The sequence below is a fragment of the Cnephaeus nilssonii genome, assembly GCF_951640355.1.
Source record: "Cnephaeus nilssonii genome assembly, chromosome: X".
NCBI lineage: Eukaryota > Metazoa > Chordata > Mammalia > Chiroptera > Vespertilionidae > Cnephaeus > Cnephaeus nilssonii.
This window is the reverse complement of record NC_137071.1, coordinates 84,538,631-84,558,886: the sequence shown is the minus strand read 5'-3', so window position 1 is coordinate 84,558,886 and position 20,256 is coordinate 84,538,631. Positions and strand designations below refer to the sequence as shown.

Genomic DNA, 20,256 nt, shown 5'->3' with positions numbered 1-20,256 from the left:
GAGAACAGACCCAGAAACAAGGAGGCATGGATCAGACTGTCGGGCCTCAGAGGGAGGGTAGGAGAGGGTGGGGGTAAAGGGGAGAAATCAACCAAAGGACTTGTGTGCAAGCATATGAGCCTAACCAGCAGTTAAGGACAACAGTGGGGTGGGGGCATGTGTGGGGAGGGGTGTGGGATGGGAATGGGGGGATGAGGACAAATATGTGATACCTTAATCAATAAAGAAATTTAAAAAATTTTTTCTTTCTCTTTTTGACTTTGTGAATATGAACAAGCTTTAGAGGGAGTTTTTAGGATAAGGAGATTAGTGAGGATGGAAAAAAAGTGAGGTTCACCAGTCCTCTGACGTGTTTTCTACTAGGAATGGGGAATAAAAGCAGAATCTTTCCGAATCCAAAGTAGACTGGTGGCTATTGAGAGACTGATGTTGGTAATATATTGCCAGTCTGTCGCTGGGAGAGTGGGAGAGTTTCTCTCTCTCTCTCTCTCTCTCTCTCTCTCTCTCTCTCTCTCTCTCTCATCCCTTTCCTTCTTGTTGCCTTTCCTCTCATCTTTGTATTTTGTCCTTGTTACTATTTTTATAACATGTGGTGGACAGACTAAAATGACAAATATATTTTTCCACATGGTACATATTCAAAGTGATAGGCATGCCATGGCCATCATTGGTCTCAAGGACCAGACAGTTCAAATGATTATATAATTAACATATGGATCATGTGGACAGATCAAGGTAATAATGTGGCTGATTGTCACAGAGGCTGAACTAGAAGGAACAATACAATTGTGCTATGGGTTCATAGAAATAGGTTATATTATCATTCCAAATGGAATTAAGCATCCCAATGAGGATGACTCAATGTTCACAGATTACAAGTAAAATGAGTTTAAAAAAAAGTGTTGAAATAGGTTACACCAAATACAATTTAAAAGATTTTGAATGCATCAAAACATTTTTACCCACATTTAATCATATAGCAGTAGTTAAAAACAAAAGCCCTGAAGTCAGACATAGTCTTTGTCTCTGTTGTACCACTTACTAGCTGTGTGACCTTGGATAAGTTACTTTGCATCTCTAGATTCCAGTTTCCTTGTGTGGGTTATTTTATGGATTAAATTAGATAATGCATATAAAGCATTTAGTATGGTAGATAGAATATAGTATATTCCATTAATATTTGCTTTTGAATTAAGCCCCAGTTATTGCTTGTCAAAAGCAAATAAGCCAAATAGATCACTATATTATTATGTTGTCACTATATACGGAAATAAGATAAATGGAGATTGAGTGACTCATGTTCATGTTTCTGCATATGTAAAATAGGAAAAATAACAGTACCTCCTTACATGTAATTATGAAGATTGTGTGAAACTCATTGTTAAAATGTTTCTATAGAGAGAGAGTACACAAAGCAGGCACTTAGTAAATGGTAGCTTTTATGGACATTGTTACTATTTTTGCTGCTGCTGTTTTTCTTATGATGATACTTAAAATTAATAGTACTATTATTATTACACAATAATTATTATTAATAATTATCTAAAACAGCCTAAACTATTCTGATCATGCTCTTTGACTTCTAAAAGTCATGAAGTATGATCTAGAAATGACTAATAAAGACATTAGAATGAAAGATGCAGCTTATGTAGACAATATGTGTATAAATGTACAATCATGTAACTCCTCTATTCAAAAGTCCCCAGTAGCTTCTCCTCTCTTAACATGTCTTATGAGGCCTTACCTGGTATAGTATGCATGCCCCCCTCCAACGCACATACACAGCACCATCACCACTACTTCTAAGACCTCAACTCCTACCTCTTTCTTCCAGTTTATTCCACTACAATCACACTGACTTTCTTGATATGCCTCCTATTTCCCAAGCACACTCTGCCCTCAAAGCCTTCACAAATGTTATCCCCACTACATGACCTACTCCCTCAGTTCTTTTATATCTCTGGTCAAATGTCACCTGATTAAAGAAACTTTCATCCCTCCCTAACTAAAATAGTCCTTATCACCATTTTATACAGCATTCTCTCTCTCCTCTCTCTCTCTCTCTCTCTCTCTCTCTCTCTCTCTCTCTCTCTCTCTCTCTCTCTCTTCAAACAAGAAGCAATAGCTATTAGCAGGAACTTTGCCCCTTTCGGTCACTAATATATTTATAGGTCCTAGAGCCAAATCTGACACAAAATGAAACTTTAATAAATATATGTTGATTGAATGATTGTCACTTAACAAATTTGTTCTTTAATTTGAAGAGCTTTTTATTAGTTTGAAACAAAGAACCAGATAGAGAAAATTCTCATATCAGTTATACCAAGATTTCTGACAACTCTATTCAAAAATATTAATTTTTTAACCTAGTATGGATCTAAAGATTTCTTTGCTATTTGTTTTCATTGTTGTTCCTACATTCAAAATAATACCACTGTTATGGCAAACATTTGTCATCATTGGGCTTTGATATATTAACATTTCAAAGTCTATTTAAAGTCATGTAATTGAAATGCAATCTGAAATTCTCTTTTGCTAAACAAATTCATCAGCTGTAGGGCACAGAGCTTTATTTGTACTATTAAAACTGCATTTTAATTATTCAACTACTAATAAAAGAAATAATACCTTATATTATGAACTGTTTAGCAAAATTCCTAATTATTCTTACTGAATAAGGAAATTTGCTTAATATCTATGCTCCAAGGCAGAATTCAACCAAATAGTTTCTAAACTACAATATCTATTTCATCTGATATTAAATATAAAAGCCAAAGACCTTCATCAACTTACTTATTCATTTATTCAAAAAGCATTTCTGCCCTAGCCGGTTTGACTCAGTGGATAGAGCATAGGCCTGCGGACTGAAGGATCCTGAGTTCGATTCCAGTCAAGAACACATGCCCTGGTTGCCGGATCAATCCCCAGTGGGGGACGCGAAGGAGGCAGTCGATCAATGATTCTCTCATCATTGATGTTTCGATCTTTCCCTCTTCTATTGTCTCTGAAATCAATAATAAAATTAAAAAACTAAAAAAAAACTCATTGTTAAAATATTTCTAATTGTATAAAAAAGGCATTTCTTGGGCATCTATTTTTATATGTTAGACACTATACCAAGCTCTGGTGTGTGAAACAAAAATGACCAGGAAGTTCTCAGCCCTTAAAAGAAAGTCTAAATTGTTTGAAGGAAATTATACAAATATCAGCATTCAATGTGCATGCCAAGTGTGAAAAGAAAACTAACCTTGTTTGGGCCAAAGTTTCAAAGAGGGAGTAACTCGACCTAGGTCATGAAGGATTTGTAGGTCAATTAGGTCTAAAAAATGCAAGAAAAAAAATTTAAAGAAAAGATGCAAAGGTGGGGAGGTACAAACTGAGATTGACTTTTGAAGGAATAAGAAGACATTTGGTGGAATGGGGCTTAGGCCACTGTTTCTCAAAGTGAGACATGATTATCAATTACTTTACTTGTTAAAAACTTCAGTTCTTAGAGACCACTGCCAGATGTCAAAAGATATGGCCCAAGAATCTATAGTATTTTTAATCAGCTTCTGACCTGATTCTGATACAGACTAAATGTAAGAACCAGGTGGTTAGAGAAAAGGAAGAAAAGTAGAAGTAGAGAACAATAAACCTGGAAAATACAGGGTGAGACAAAAGTAGGTTCACAGTTTTTTGTATGGAAAATAATGCAATAATTAATAAATAATAATACAAGAATAACTCTGTGTTTCCTGTACTTGCAAAGGTAAAACTACTTTTGCTCAACCCTAATATGTCAAAGCATCACTACATAGGGACTTTATAAGCCTACTGTGGAGTTTAGATTTAATCTACTCATTATGGGGAAGTTTCAGACAGAAAATTAGCATACATCATTCTTTTTTTTAAAATGACTGGACAACAATGGGCAGGATGAATAGGTGTGGATGAAATTAGAACAATGCAGATATGTTAGGAGATTTGGTGTAAAAGTCCACACTCTATGCATGTTACCAACCTCAAATATGATTTGAAATTCAGCATTAAAAAGAGTTTTAAAAAACTATGGTTGTGGTATGTACAGAATTTGTTGTTTGGTTTGAAAGAAAGGCTGTTTAGGTTAATCTACTTGCTGTCACTTCTTAAAAATGTGTGACATTTTCTCCTGTTACGATGCAATATATAGAAAGACAATGTTGATCTGTGAAAATAAATTGATTTAGCTTGCATCTGGATTTATTCTGTGAACACAATTGATCAGAAATAACTTTTGATTTACATTTTCTATTGATGACTCTTTGAAGCTAATAACTTTAACAGGCTCCTCGACCTCCTTATAATTTTTTAAACTATATTTTTATTGTTTCAGATAGGAAGGGAGAGAGAGATAGAAACATCAATGATGAGAGAATCATCAATTGGCTGCCACCTGCATGCCTCCTACTGGGGATCGAGCCCACAACCCGAGCATGTGCCCTTGACCGGAATCGAACCTGGGACCCCTCAGTTCACAGGCTGATGCTCTATCCACTAAGCCAAACCAGCCAGGTCTGTAATTTTTTAATAACCTTAAGCTTAGCATGTTTCTGACCAAATGTCTAGATGTAACTACATTTCATTCCTCCTGAACTTCTAAAGCTTCACATTTTCTACCTGTGTGAAGAAACCTCTGTGAAGTTTAAGAGAAACAGTTTACTTTTCCTCTCTAGGTTGATACCGTTCTACCAGCTATGGTCCTCAGACTTGGCATTTATGAAATTCCATTTCAAGAGTATTGTTCATGGAAATGTTACTCAATAAAAGAGGTAACCATCACACAAACAGATGCAAATTTTCTATTATACTCTTTGGTTGATATATTAATGCTGCTGCTAAAAAATAACTGTTAATAATAGTTACTATTTCTTCAGTCCTTATTATGTGTTGGGAACTGTATTAAGTAAACATGTTTCAAGCACCATTGTCTCTCATTTAACCCTCATAACAATACTTTGAGGTAAGAACTACTACTATGAGTCTCACTTTACAGGTAACTGCGACAATCTGACCAATGTCAATCAGCTGATAAGTGACAAACACAAGATTGGCATTCAGGTCTGCCTGCCTCAAGAAATGACATTCTTAACTCCCACCCCATGCTACACCATGTTGGCTCAGTTTAACTCTACCTAGTTTCCTTGTGATAATGAGTCATTACCATGCTTCATACATTTCTTTGTTATAAGATGTCAAAAGGTCTTGTGATCCTGACTTCCAAAGATGCAGGGATTAGCGATTTCCCTTGAGACTACTTTAGCTTATTGAGAGTTATTCTCCATAAATATATGCAAACTTTAATTTCCTGTACATGTCCTAAATTGCTTCATGTATGCGTTCTTTCCCTAGGGATACACTACATCAAAACTAAAATCCTACTCCCCTCCTCACATTAAATCACTGCTGACATGGAGAGCTCTCGAAGGGAACCATAGTCCACACTGACAGCATCTCAAAATTTAGACAGTCTATAGGGATTCTGAGCATCTACTTTTCCTTATCATAATAGTAATAGTAAAAATACTTGACATTAATATTTTTGAAGTTCTGTCACCTCTGTTATCTTAGTCAATCCTCACAAAAACAAAGTGGGCAAGATAGAAATTATGTTGACTTATTACATGGCAAATAACACTCAAGCAGGTAAGTGATTTAGTTAAGCTCATATGACTAATACGTCTCCTATCCCTATACCAGTTCTCATCCAGCCTCTTTAGTATTTCTTCTCAATATAATTTTTCACACAAATATATGATAAACATTAAGGGAAATAATAATAATAGATATTTTTCATTTAATCAGTCTCCAAGTTAGTTTTTGTATATGCCACATATATGAAGGTCAAAAAAACCTTATACAGCAAATGTTATTATACACGTTTTTTTTAACTGAAATAACAAAGCTAGGAAGTGGTAGAGCTGAATTTAAATCTATATCTGTTTGACCCCAAAACACATGGTCTTTCACTAAGTGAAAAGAGTAAATGAACACCAAAAAAGTGTTCATACCCCCTAATATTGAAATAAATTACAATTAGAGCAATCTTTGGTTTTCTCTTTTCTCAGCTTTATAAACTAATCAAAAAATAACACTCCAAACCAATGAGCTTTTATTAATCAATGGTGGGATTAATAACTGCCACACTTTTGGAAAGTAATATGACCATACTTAGCAAAATCAATTATTCTACTCTTAATAATGTATTCCAGAAAAAATAACTCATCAGAAATAATATATACATGCTGAAAGCCATTGTAGCATAATATATAATAACAAAAATTGGAAGCTACTGCTAACTGGTTTTCTACATATTACTATTACAATATTGATATAATAAAATATGATTACTGAAAAGCTATGTACAAAATAAAAAATGTTTAAATATTTAGTTAAAATAGCATAAGCCAAAATTGGGTCTACTTGTTAGCCACCTGAAAAAATAATGCTAAATCAAGTTGGATCCCTAATTCCCAATTTATATGAAAATAAATTCCAGGTGAATGAAAAATTTGAACATAAAAAGCCAAAGTATAAAAACAACAAAAAGAGGTCTTTTTAAGCATAACGCAAAATTCAGAAGCCATCAGATGAAAAACTAATAAATTTAACCACCTAAATGTTTTCATAATTCTGCATGTAAAGAAAATACTGTTAAAAAGTCAAAAGAAAGTTACACACTGGGAAAATGGATAAATGCAATACACACAACAAAAGGCTAATCTCCTTAACATATAAAGAGCTCCTATAAACCAATAAGAAAAGGATAACCAAACTAATAGAAATATAAGGGAAAGACATGAACATAGTTCACAGAAAAGGAAAATATAAATGTCAAACAAATTTTTAAAAATTGTCAAATTCACTAGTTATTAGAGTACCACAAAAATTACAAGATATCTATACTGTTTTTCAAGTTCTGTCACCTCTGTTTTCTTAGTCAATCTTCACAAAAACAAAGTGGGCAAGATAGAAATTATGTTGACTTATTACATGGCAAATGTAATTATGTTGACTTATTACATGGCAAATCTCAACTATACTGTTTGAGGTTTTTTAAATGTTTGATAATATACTACATTGATGAATTGAGCACACATAAATTGTTGGACAGAACCTAAATTGGAACCATTTCTATAGAGGAATATTTAGCAATGATGTCTACATCCTTTGTACCAACAACTTATTTCATGGATCTATCTGCATATATATGCAAAAAAGTATGTACAAAGATATTCATTACAGTATTGTTTATAACCAAAAATTAAAAAGAACCTAAGCACTCATCTATAGGAGATTATTAATTATAAGATATTCATATAATGAACTATTATGCACCTGTTAAAAAGAACACAGAGGTGCTGAATGTTGTTATATGAAACAATTTACAAGATAAATTATTAACTGAAAAATACATAATGCAGATACTTCAGGTTTCTGGTCGAGCATGTATGGAGCTTGGATGTTGTCACTTCATCCTAACAACTAAAAGTCTGAACAAGATGAAAAATAAAATATTTTTCTTACCTTTGTCAGAGAAGTGAGGGAAAACCACTGCCCCCAAAATTGGAGTGTCAGAGAGAAATCCTATATAATAAAAGCCTAGGTGGCGTCACGCCCTTGCGCGATGCCCTCGAACGACATCCTCACACGACAGTATCATAAGATGGCCACCACAAGATGGCTGCGCACACACAGCGGAGGCGGGGCCCAGTGGTCACTCCACGTGGTGAGGCCTGGGGGTCCCGCGGCTCTGCGCAGCTCGGAGAGGCCAGTCCCAGCATCTCTGCCGCCTCACACGTAGGAGGCGGGTCGCAGCAGGGGAGGGCAGTTGTGGGTGATCAGGCCGGCAGGAGAGGGCAATTGTGGGTGATCAGGCCAGCAGGGGAGAAGTTAGGTGTCAATCAGGCCAGCAGGGGAGCGGTTAAGGGGCAATCGGGCTGGCAGGCAGAAGCAGTTAGGGGCAATCAGGCAGGCAGGCAAGCGGTTAGGAGCCAGCGGTCCCAGATTGTGAGAGGGATGTCCAACGGCAGGGATCGGGCCTAAACAGGCAGTCGGACATCCTCCAAGGAGTCTCAGATTGGAGAGGGTGCAGGCCGGGTTGAGGGATACCCCTCCCCCCATGCATGAATTTCATGCACCGGGCCTCTAGTATATCTATAATCACAACTTACTGGAGCAGAATACCATATGGAAACCAGTATCAAAGACAGGAAAACCTGAACTGACAGATTAATAAATTTACAAATCATAGGAGGCTCAGTGTGGACATGTCTGAAAGTTAAAAACTCCAGGGAAGGCCAATTTGTAGGAAAGTCCCCACACTTTTGTGAGTTTTACCTCAAGGAACTCTACCAGGTTCTCACAGTGTACATGAAAGAAAAATCTCCTTGTGTTTCCCACAAGAGAAGGTACAATATAACCATTATGAAATACACCAGAGGATTTTGTCCTTTTAATAAGGCCTGCCCTCAACAGAAACTATTTTACCAGAGCTTAACATTCCCGAGTTTTATAAGAGTTTCACTAACTTGGAGGAAGGGAAATATTCAACTCCTGCTCCCCTAGCCATCCTGTCTCAACTAAGAAGAGGATAAAATTGAGAAACATTTTATTTTTTATTTTTTTTGCTTTTTGATTTAAATTTATCTTTATTGTTGAAAGTATTACAGATGTCTCATTTTTTCGCCATTGACCTGCCACACCTCACACATGCCCACCCCAGGCCTTCATCACACTTTTGTCTGTGTCGATGGATTATGCATATATGCATACAAGTTCTTTGGTTAATCTCTTCCTGACCCCTTCCCCTCTGAGATCTGTCAGTCTGTTCTATGCATCCATGTCACTGGATCTATTTTGTTCATCATTTTATTTTGTTCATTACCTTCCACATATAAGTGAGATCATGTGATGTTGTCTTTCCCTGACTGGCTTATTTTGATTAGCATAATACTCTCCAGGTCCCTCTTTCTGTCTCAAAGGGTAAGAAATACACTTTTAAAGTTCACAGCCCAGGAGCATAGGCTCACAAAAAAATTAAACTTAATCACAGCACTATAGAATGTTTCCTCTCCCCCCACCACATCACTAAAGCTCCATTTACTAGAGTTCCTTTTGCACAGTATAGTATATCCAGCTTTCAACAAAAAATTACAAAGCATACTAAAAGGCAAAAAACACAGTTTGAGAGGTAACGAAAGCATTAGAACTCCACTCACTTATGGCAGGAATGTTGGGATGATCAGACTGGGAATTTAAAACAACCATGATTAATGTGCTGATGATCTAAGGCAAAAAGTAGACAACATGTAAAAATATCTGTGTAATATAAGCAGAAAGAAGTAAAATCTAAGAAAAAAAAAGAAATGCTAGAGAAGGTCTCCCCTGAGAAGTGAAGGGTCCTAGACCCACACCAAGCCCCTCAGCCCAGGGTTCCAGTGCCAGGAAGAGAAGTTACTATTACTTTGGGCAGTGAAAACCAGTGGGAATTGTGGCTGAGTGAGATGGCGGGCTGCTGGAGTCCAAGGTATTCCTCTTAAAGGTCACACACATCAACTTACTCAGATTCACTCACTCTGAGTTACAGCGCTGGTGCGGTAGTTTAAAAATGGGGATATCTGTAATACTTTCAACAATAAAGATGAATTAAATTTAATAATAATAAAAATTACTTGATTAATTAATTAATTTATTTTTTTGAAGGCACCAGAGACATGGAGGGAGGATATGAATTATCTGGCATCAGAATGAGAGCTAGAAGGGCAACTTTCTCCAAAAGAAGTGCTAACAGAGGACATTGTTCCTTTTCTGAGTTTACACACACACATATGGAGCTGGCATATCTGAGTCTCCATCAACCTGGCTAACACTGTTCACCTTGACCTGGTAATTCCCTGAGACCCCTACCCCACCCAACTTGCAGGCCCTCCCAAACTGTTTCTAATGGCTTTTCCATAGTACTGGTCTGTGTTGGAACATGCTTCAACTTTCCTAAAATCTCTCAAACAGGCAACCTCTGACCTTTGCTAAGTGACCACAGGCCCAACACTAGCAGTATTCATCCTTATTTCATAACTTGGCCTTGCCTGAGCATCTCCAAACCCAGCACAAGAAGCAGCCATCTTCAGATCACTTTTTAGCTCATGCTGGGTGACCCTGAGCAGAACACAGATGGAGACAGACTTTGACCTGCACCTCCCAGGAAGGCCCAGAGCCAGCACACCAGATGGACAGGTTTAGGCCAATTCTAACCACCACAAGCGACACACTCAAGGGGAAGACTCAGCAGGCGTCAGAACCCCACTGAAGTAAGTCCTACTCTGTGGGCCAGCCCTGCACAGCAGATCCTCCATGGTGGTCCTTACAGCCATTTGGCCTAGGAGTATATCACTCCCATTGTGGTGCCAAGAGAAATCAAGGCTCAATTACAAGAGGAGAGTATACACAGCCCACAAGGGGGGAGCACCTGGAGAGCCCAGCCAGGGTAATCAAGGAAGCTGTGCCACTGGAACCTACAGGACACCTACTACACAAGTCCACTCTACCAAACCCAGGAAACGTAACAGCTCTACCTAATATATAGAAATAAACCACAGGCAGGTAGTCAAAATGAGGAGACAAAGAAATATGTCCCAAATGACAGAACAAAACAAAACTCCAGGAAAAAAACTAACCAAATGGAGATAAGCAATCTACCAGCTGCAGAGTTAAAAAAAAATGGTTATAAAGATGCTCAATGAACTTAAGGGAAGAGTAAATAAACTTAGTGAGAACTTCAACAAAGAGATAGGAAACATAAAAATGGAAATAGAAACATAAAAAAGAACCAGTCAAAAATTAAAAATACATGAACTGAAATGAAGAATGCATTACATGCTATCAAGAGTAGAGTAGATGAATAAGAATATCAAATAAGAAATTTGGAGGATAAGGAAACAGTTGACACTCAATCAGAACAGCAAAAAGAAAAAATATTTTAAAAATATGAGGATGGTATAAGGAGCCTCTGGAACAACTTCAAGAGTACCCACATTCGTATCATGGGAGTGCAGGAAGGAGAAGAGAGAGAGCAAGAAATTGAAACCTTATTTTTAAAAAATAATGGCCAAAAGCTTCCCTAACCTGATAAAGGAAATATACATACTAGTCCAGGAAGTACAGAGACCCAAACAAGATGAACCCAAAAAGGCCCACACCAAGACAGATTGTAATTGGGGTGGTGAACACACAATACATTATATAGATGATATGAAATAGAATTGTTCACATGAAACCTGTATAATTTTGTTAACAAGTGTCACTCCTATAATTTAATAAAAATGAAAAAAATACACATCATAATTCAAATGCCAAAAGTTAAAGACAACGAGAGAATCTTAAAGGCAGCAAGAAAAAAGCACTTAATTACCTACAAAGGAGCTAACATAAGATGGTCAATTGACTCCTAAACAGAAACTTTCGAGGCCAGAAGGGATCAACAAGAAATATTCAAAGTGATGACAAGCAAGAATCTACAAACAATATTACTCTACCCAGCAAAGCTATCATTAGGATCAATGGATAAACAGCTTCCCAGGTAAGAAAAGGATAAGGAATTCATGATCACTAAACTAACATTACAAGAAATTTTAAAGGGTCTTCTTGAAGAAGAATACTTTTAAGAAGATCAAAACTACAAATAATAAAATGACAATAAATACATATCAACAAATGATTAAATGCAAATGGAATAAATGCTCCATTCAAAAGACAAATGAAGGCTGAATGGATAACAGAACAAGACCCTTACAAACGCTGTCTACAAGAGACTCACTTGAGATTGAAAGACACACAGACTAAAAAAATAAAGGGATGGAAAAGATATTTCATGAAAATGGAAACAAACAATCAAAAAAGCTGGGGTAGCAATACTTATACCAGATTTTAAAACAAAGGAAATATGGCAAGAGACAAAGAAGTCCCCAGCAATTCCACTTCTGGGTATTTATCCAAAGAAACCCAAAACACTAAATCAGAAAACATGTATTTCCATATTTACAGTGCAGCATTATTTATATTAGCCAAAATATGAAAGCAACCTAAGTTTCTATCAATAGATGAATGAATAAAGAAGAAATGGTACATGTATCAAATGGAATATGACTCAGCTATAAAAAATAATGTAATATTTTCATCTGCAAAGACATGGATGGACCTGAAGGGTATAGTACTGAGTGAAATAATTCAGATAGAGAAAGATAAATGCCAGATTATTTCACTTATATGTGGAATTTAAAAAAATAGATAAATAAATAACAAGTAGAACAAAAACAGACTCATAGATACAGAGAATGTTTTGATGGTTGTCAGATGGGAGAGACTTTGGGGACATAGGTGAAAAAGGAGAAGGGATTTAAAAAGTACAAACTGGCATGGCTCAGTGATTGAGCATCGACCTATGAACCAGGAGGTCATGGTTGGATTCCAGGTCAGAGCACATGCCCAGGTTGTGTGCTCAATCCCCAGTCAGAGGTATGCAGGAGGCAGACGATCAATAGTTCTCCCTCATCATTGATGTTTCTGTCTATAACTCTCCTCTCTGAAATCAATAAAAATATTTTTTTAAAAAAAAGAAGTACAAATTGGTAGTTACAGAATAGTCATGAAGCTATAAAGTACAGCATAGGGAATATACTCAATAATCCTATCTAGGCCAACAACTATGGAAGAAATTGAAGCAGTCATTAAAAAGCTTCCAGCAAATAAAAGCCCGGGACCAGACAGCTACACAGGGAAGTTTTACCAAACATTCAAGGAAGACCTAAAACCTATCCTTCTCAGACTATTTCAAAAAATTCAAGAGGAAGGAACACTTCCAAACTCTTTCTATGAAGCCAGCATCACCCTAATACCAAAACCCGATAAAGACAACACAATGAAAGAGAATTACAGGCCAATATCCCTCATGAAAATAGATGACAAAATCGTCAACAAAATTCAAGCAAATCGGATCCAGCAGTACATCAGAAAGATCATACATCATGACCAAGTAGGATTTATACCAGGGATGCAAGGATGGTACAATATCCGCAAATCAATAAACATGATACATCACATAAACAAATTGAGAGATAAAAACAACATAGTCATATCAATTGATGCAGAAAAAGCATTTGACAAAATCCAACACCCATTTTGATAAAAACTCTCAGCAAGGTGGGCAGAGAAGGATCATATCTCAACATAATAAAAGCCATATGTGACAAACCTACAGCCAACATCATACTCAATGGACAAAAACTAAAACTATTTCCCCTAAGAACAGAAACAAGACAGGGATGCCCGCTTTCACCACTCCTGTTCAACATAGTACTGGAAGTACTAGCCATTGTGATTAGACAAGAAGAAGAAATAAAAAGCATCCAAATTGGAAAAGAAGAAGTAAAACTGTCCTTATTCACAGAAGACATGATATTGTACATAGAAAACACTAAAGACTCCATCAAAAAATTATTAGACTTAATAAATAAAATTGGCAATGTAGCAGGATACAAAATTACCCCAAGAAATATATGACATTTCTATACACCAACAGTGAACTTAAAGAAAGAGAGACTAAGAAAACAATCCCATTTACCATCGCACCAAAAAAATTAAGATACCTAGGAATAAACTAAACTAAGGAGTTAAAATACCTCTACTCAGAAAACTACAAGACATTGAAAAAAGAGATAGAGGAAGACATAAATAGATGGAACAGCATACCATGTTCATGGATTGGTAGAATCAACATCATTAAAATGTCCATATTACACAAAGCAATCTATAGATTCAATGCACTCCCATTAAAATACCAAGAGCATATTTCACAGACCTAGAACCAACTCTCCAAAAATTCATCTGGAATAAAAAAAGATCCCGAATAGCCACAGCAATCCTGAGAAAGAACAAAGTAGGTGGGATCTCAATACCATATATCAAGCTGTATTACAAAGCCACTATTCTCAAAACAGCCTGGTACTGGCACAAGAACAGGCATATCGACCAATGAAACAGAATAGAGAACCCAGATATCAACCCAAAACACTATGCTCAATTAATATTTGACAAAGGAGGCATGAACATCCAATGGAATAAAGACAGTCTCTTCAACAAATTGTGTTGGGAAAATTGGGCAGATACATGCAAAAAAATGAAACTAGACCACCAACTTACACCATACACAAAAATAAACTCAAAATGGATACAGGACTTAAACATAAGACAGGAAACCATAAAAATACTAGAAGAATCCACAGGCAGAGAAATAACAGACATATGCCAAAGCAATTTCTTCACTGATACCACTCCTAGGGCAATGGAACCTAAAGAGAAAATAAACAAATGGGACTACATCAAAATAAAAAGCTTTTGCACAGCAAAAGAAACCATCAACAAAACAACAAGAAAGCCCACTATAAGGGAGAGCATATTTGCAAATGTTATCACTGATAAAGGTTTAATCTCCAACATCTACAGGAAACTTATACAACTTAATAAAAGGAAGATAAATGATCCAATAAAAAAAATGGGCAACGGACCTAAATAGAATCTTTTCGAAAGAAGACAGAAGGAAGGCCAAGAGACATATGAAAATATGCTCAAAGTCACTAATTATCCAAGAGATGCAAATCAAAATGACAATGCGGTACCATCTCACACCTGTCAGAATGGCTATCATCAACAAATCATTAAATGACAGGTGCTGGTGAGGATGCGGAGAAAAAGGAGCCCTTGTGCACTGCTGGTGGGAATGCAGACTGGTGCAGCCACTGTGCAGAACAGTATGGAGTTTCCACAAAAAACTAAAAATGGAACTCCCATTTGACCCAGTACTCCCACTCCTAGGAATATACCCTAAGAAACTAGAAACACCAATAAAAAAGGATATATGCACCCCTATGTTCATAGCAGCACAATTTACAATAGCTAAGATTTGGAAACAGCCTAGGTGCCCGTCAGCTGATGACTAGATCAGGAAACCATGGTACATCTATACAATGGAATACTATGCTGCCATAAAAAAGAAGGAATTCTTACCATTTGCAGTCACCTGGATGGAACTGGAGAGCATTATGCTAAGTGAAATAAGCCAGTCACTGAAAGAAAAATACCACATGATCTCACTCATTTGTGGACAATAAAGAACATTATAAACTGATGAACAAAAAGATACATACAGAGGCAGTAAGCATCAAACAACCGTCAAATTACAGCGGGAAGGTTAGGGAGAGGAGGGGGAAATAAGAGATCAACTGAAGGACTTGTATGCATGCATATAAGCATAACTAATGGACGCAAGACACTGGGGAGTGAGGGCATGTATGGGAGTGGTGTGGGGGGAGCAATGGGAAGATATGTACACATGTAATACCTTAATAAAAAAATGGGAAAAAATGGAAAAAATAAATACTATCTAATAAAAGAATAATATGCAAATTGACCATACCTCTGCTATACCCACAAGCTATGTCCACCAGTCAATCAGGAGCAAGTATGCAAATTAACCCAACCAAGATGGCTGCGGCCACGGAGAGAGCAGGAAGCTTGGGTTTCCCCAGCAATGGAGGAAGCCAAGCTTTCTGCACACCCTGGTGGGCCCAGGCCTCCACTCAAGGCTACAAACTTTCAATTATAGAAGATAAATCCCAACAAAAACAGCGGCAGCCATGGAGTTGGAGAGAGCAGGATGCTTGGGTTGCCCCCGGCGATGGAGGAAGCCAAGTTTCCGCAGCCCTGGCCTGCCTTGGCCTCCGCTTAAGGCTTCAAAGTTTCAATTATAGAAGATAAATAAATCCCATCAAAAATGGCTGCAGCCAGGGAGCGAGCAGGAGGCTTGGCTCTGCTCAAGGCTACAGAGTTTCAATTATAGAAGATAAATAAATCAGATATCAGGGCCTCCGCTTGGATCACCGGGGGGCATGGCCAGCCTGCAAACCACTACAGGCCCCTCACCCAGGCTGTCCCACGCCCCAAGGGAACCCCCACCCTGATCCGGGACACCCTTCAGGGCAAACCAACCGGCCCCCACCCATGCACCAGGCCTCTATCCTATCTAATAAAAGAATAATATGCAAATTGACCGTCACTCCAACACACAAGATGGCTGCCCCCATGTGGTCAAAGATGACTGCCCCATGTGGACACAAGATGGCCACGACAAGATGGCCAGCAGAAAAGGGCAGTTGGGAGGGACCAGGCCTGCAAGGGAGGGAAGTTGGGGGCAATCAAGCCTGCAGGGTAGCGCAGTTAGGGGTGACCAGGCAGGCAGAGGAGGGAATTGTGGGCAACAGGGCCTGCAGGGGAGAGAAGTTGGGGGTGACCAGGCCTGCAGGGGAGGGCAGTTAGGGGTGACCAGGCCTGCAGGGGAGGGCAGTTAGGGGTGACAAGGCCTGCAGGGGAGGGAAGTTAGGGGTGACCAGGCCTGCAAGGGAGGGCAGTTAGGGGCAAACAGGCTGGCAGGGGAGCAGTTAGGCATCAATCAGGCTGGCAGGGGAGTGGTTAGGGGCAATCAGGAAGGCAGGCAGGAGAGCAGTTGGGAGCCAGCAGTCCTAGATTGTGAGAGGGATGTCTGACTGCCCCTTTAGGGCCGATCCTACCTGGACATCCCTCGAGGGGTCCCAGATTGGAAAGGGTGCAGGCTCAGCTGAGAAACACACACCACACCGCCGTGCACGAATTTTGTGCACCGGGCCTCTAGTATTGTAATAATGATGTATGGTATCTGATGGGTACTAGATTTATTGGGGTGGTCATATAGTAAGTTTTATAATGTCTAGTCACTGGGTTGTACACCTTAAACTAATATAATATTTATGTAAACTGTAATTAAAAAATAAAAAATTATTATAAAAAAGGCTAGAGGTCAGAAACAATGTAGCAAAAATAAAAAATGCATTTAAATTGCTTATTACTAGAATAAACACAGCTAAGGAAAGAATTTCTGAGCTTGAGGATGAATCAATAGAAACTTCCAAAACTGAAAAACAAAGAGAAAAAAGACTGGAAAAAACACACAGAATATCATATCCAAGATTAGTAGGACAACTAGAAAAGGTATAACTAATGCATAATGAGAATATCAGATGAAAAAAAAAAGAAAAGAAAAATAGAAAAAAAATATTTGAAACAATAGGGCTGTGAATTTAACCCAAATTAATGTCAAACACCAAACCACACAGAGCCAGGAAACTGGATTTGAAAAAAAAAAAATCTGGATTTTTTTTAAAAACTACATTTAGGCATATCATATTCAAATTTAAGAAAAATCAAAGAAAAACATCTTGAAAGAGGGAAAATCCTTTTACCTTACAGAAGCAATTTTCAACTGGTGTGCCACAGAATTTTTAAAGCATGCAATACCTGACTATTTGTCAGGGGCACTGACTATCCCTTAGATTGTCAATTTAAAAAATTCCAACAGCCAACAAAACAATAGCTATCCAGTGTGAATGAATCAAAATTATATATTTTTGTCAGATCAGCAAAAAATATATCTTTTGGTGTGCTGCAGAATTTAGTAATTAGCTTGTGTGCCATGAGATGAAAAGGATTGAAAATCGTTGCCTTAGAGAAACAAAGGTAAGAATTACATCAGACTTCTCAGCACCATACAAATAAAAGAGTGGAGTGAATTATGTTAAGTGTTGAAAGAAAAAAAATACAAACCTAGAATTCTGTACCCTGAGAAATTATCCTTCAAGAGTGACAAACAAGAACTTTCTCTGACAAATAAAAGTTGAAGAAATTTGTTGCCCATAAGCCTGCCTTGCAAGAAATGTAAAAGAAGTTCTTAAGGCAGAAGGAAAATGATATATCATAAATTTGAATTTATATAAAGAAAGAAAAAGCATTGGAGAAAAAACTGAAGGTAAAATTAAAATTTTCATTTTTCTTATTCTAAATTGATCTAACAGATACTCACTTGCTCAAGGTAAATAATAACAATAATTATTAGTTTATGTATACACTAGAGGCCTGATGCACGAAATTAATGCAAGGGGCTCGACCCTCGCAGCCCAGCTGCCTCAGCCAGCCCTCGCAGCCCCTCACAGCCCTGGCTTCATCTGGAAGGTCGTCCAGAATGTCGCCTGGATTGTCATTCGGCTGTTTAGTCTAATTAGCATATTAGCCCTTTATTATATATGACTAGAGGCCCGGTGCATGCATTCATGCTCTGGTGGGGTCCTTTAGTGTGGCCTGCAGGGATCAGGCCAAAACTGGCAGTACAACCTCCCCCAAAGGATATAGTAGTGCACAAAGCAGCAGGCAGCCAGGGAGGAGCCCAAGTTCGGGGTGCTGTGCCACTCCCACTCATCATAGCCCCACTGCACTTGCCTCTACCACCGCTCAGTAGGCTCACTGCCACTCCACTGCAATCTCCACACTCCTGTCCTAGGGTGATACCGGTGCACCCATGACCAAGAATTGGCCACGGGCACGCGCCAGTCAGTCCCAATGCTGGTCCCAATGCCGGTCCTGATCCTGGTCCTGGTCCAGATGGGGGAGGGGCGTGCAGGGGGAGTGTCTGCAGGAGAGGTTCGCACCGCCACAGCAGCGCTCACCAGCTATGAGCCTGGCATCTGGCACCCATTGGTGAGCTGAGCAGTGCTCCCACTGTGGGAACGCACTGATCACCAGTGGGCAGCTTCTGCATTGAGCATCTGGCCCCTGGTGGTCAGTGCATATCATAGCGCCCAGTCGAATGGTCGAATGGTGACTTAGGCTTTTATATATATAGATATGTAAGTGAAATGAATGACAGCAAAGACATAAGGGATAGAAGGAAAGAACTGGGAATATTTTGTTATGATAGGTACTTGCATTAGTGAAGCAGTATAATGTTATTTGAAAGTGGACTTGAGCCCAGCCAACATGGCTCAGTGGTTGAGCATTGACCTATGAACAGGAGGTCACAGTTCAATTCCTGGTCAAGTCATATGCTCAGGTTGTGGGTTCAGTCCCTAAGAGGGGGTGTGCAGGAGGCAGCCCATCAATGATTCTCTCTCATCATTGATGTTTCTATCTCTCTCTCCCTCTCCCTTCTTCTCTGAAATCAATAAAAAAAAAATTTTTTTTAAGTAAGTGGACTTGGGTTTTATTACAAACTCTAGGGCAACCACTAAAGAAAGTAAAGAAAGAAATATAACTGATATGCTAAGAAAGAAGGGAAAATTAAATCATACAAAATGCTCAATTAAAGCCACAAAGGCAAAAAAAAAAAAAAAAAAAAGAATGGGAGATAAAGATAGGGATAAAGAGCAAGGACAGCTAATAGAAAACAGTAACAAATATGACAGATATTAATTCAACCATATTAATAATTTATATACTATATGATTCATCCACTTAAGTCCACAATGCAATGTTTTGGGGTATTGTATTAAGTTTTAACTTTTTGTAAAATATCTATAATAATAAAAGGGTAATATGCTAATTACTCCAGATGTCTTCCGGACATCCTTCCTGACCAAGCCGGGGCCCGAGGGAAGCCAGCCCGGGTCCCAGGTGCCTGTGAGCAGCCGGAGGAGGGAAGCAGCCTGGGTCTCAGGTGCCAGAGGGAAGCCGGTGCCAGCAGCCAGGGGAAGGAAGGCCTACTCTTGCACAAATTTTCATGCATCAGGCCTCTAGTATATAACATAAAATGTGCCATTTAAAAAATACATGGTGCAGAAATGTGTATTTTTCACTAATCACTCAGGGTACTCTTTCCCACTAAAAATCCTGGTGAAACTTCCGAATCCTTCTCAACATAGTATTCCAGCTTTCACCACCACTGAACCAGAGCAATCCCAAATGAAAAATATAATTGCAAGTATGTAAAAAAATGTACACACTGAAAATATCTTACATTAGAGATCTCTCTATATATAAGCTTTTCCAAGCAACTTGGCTATTACATTAAACAATGTACCTTTTAAATGGTACTTTCCCAGAAAATATAATTAAAACAAAGATGAATAAATATGCTAAATATGAACCATGTTGCTATAATTTCTGATTGTATGCTTACATTTCTTTGCCAGATTAAGGACAAGAAAAACAGCATTGAAGAATTCATATACTTACCCATATGTGGAATATTCCAAACTATGTACCATTTCAACATATCCTGGCAGGTTATCTAACAATGCTGCAACATTTTTAAAGTAGTACGACTGCCAAGTCTCAGAGTGTGGGATCCAGATGTGGAAGGTATTTGGAATCCTGTATTTTCTT

General features: G+C 38.1%; 1 protein-coding gene and 1 pseudogene across 2 annotated transcripts in view; one reads left to right on the top strand and one right to left on the bottom strand.

Moving 5' to 3' along the window:
• Positions 1–20,174, bottom strand: part of AGTR2 (angiotensin II receptor type 2) — a 35,145-nt gene extending 14,971 nt beyond the window's left edge. Inside the window, exon 1 of the mRNA XM_079765195.1 lies at positions 20,107–20,174. The gene's annotated coding sequence lies outside the window, so the exon portion shown is untranslated. The remainder of the gene's footprint in view (positions 1–20,106) is intronic.
• Positions 1–20,256, top strand: part of LOC307096028 (equilibrative nucleoside transporter 1-like) — a 69,740-nt pseudogene that overhangs the window by 6,727 nt on the left and 42,757 nt on the right. The window lies entirely within an intron of this gene.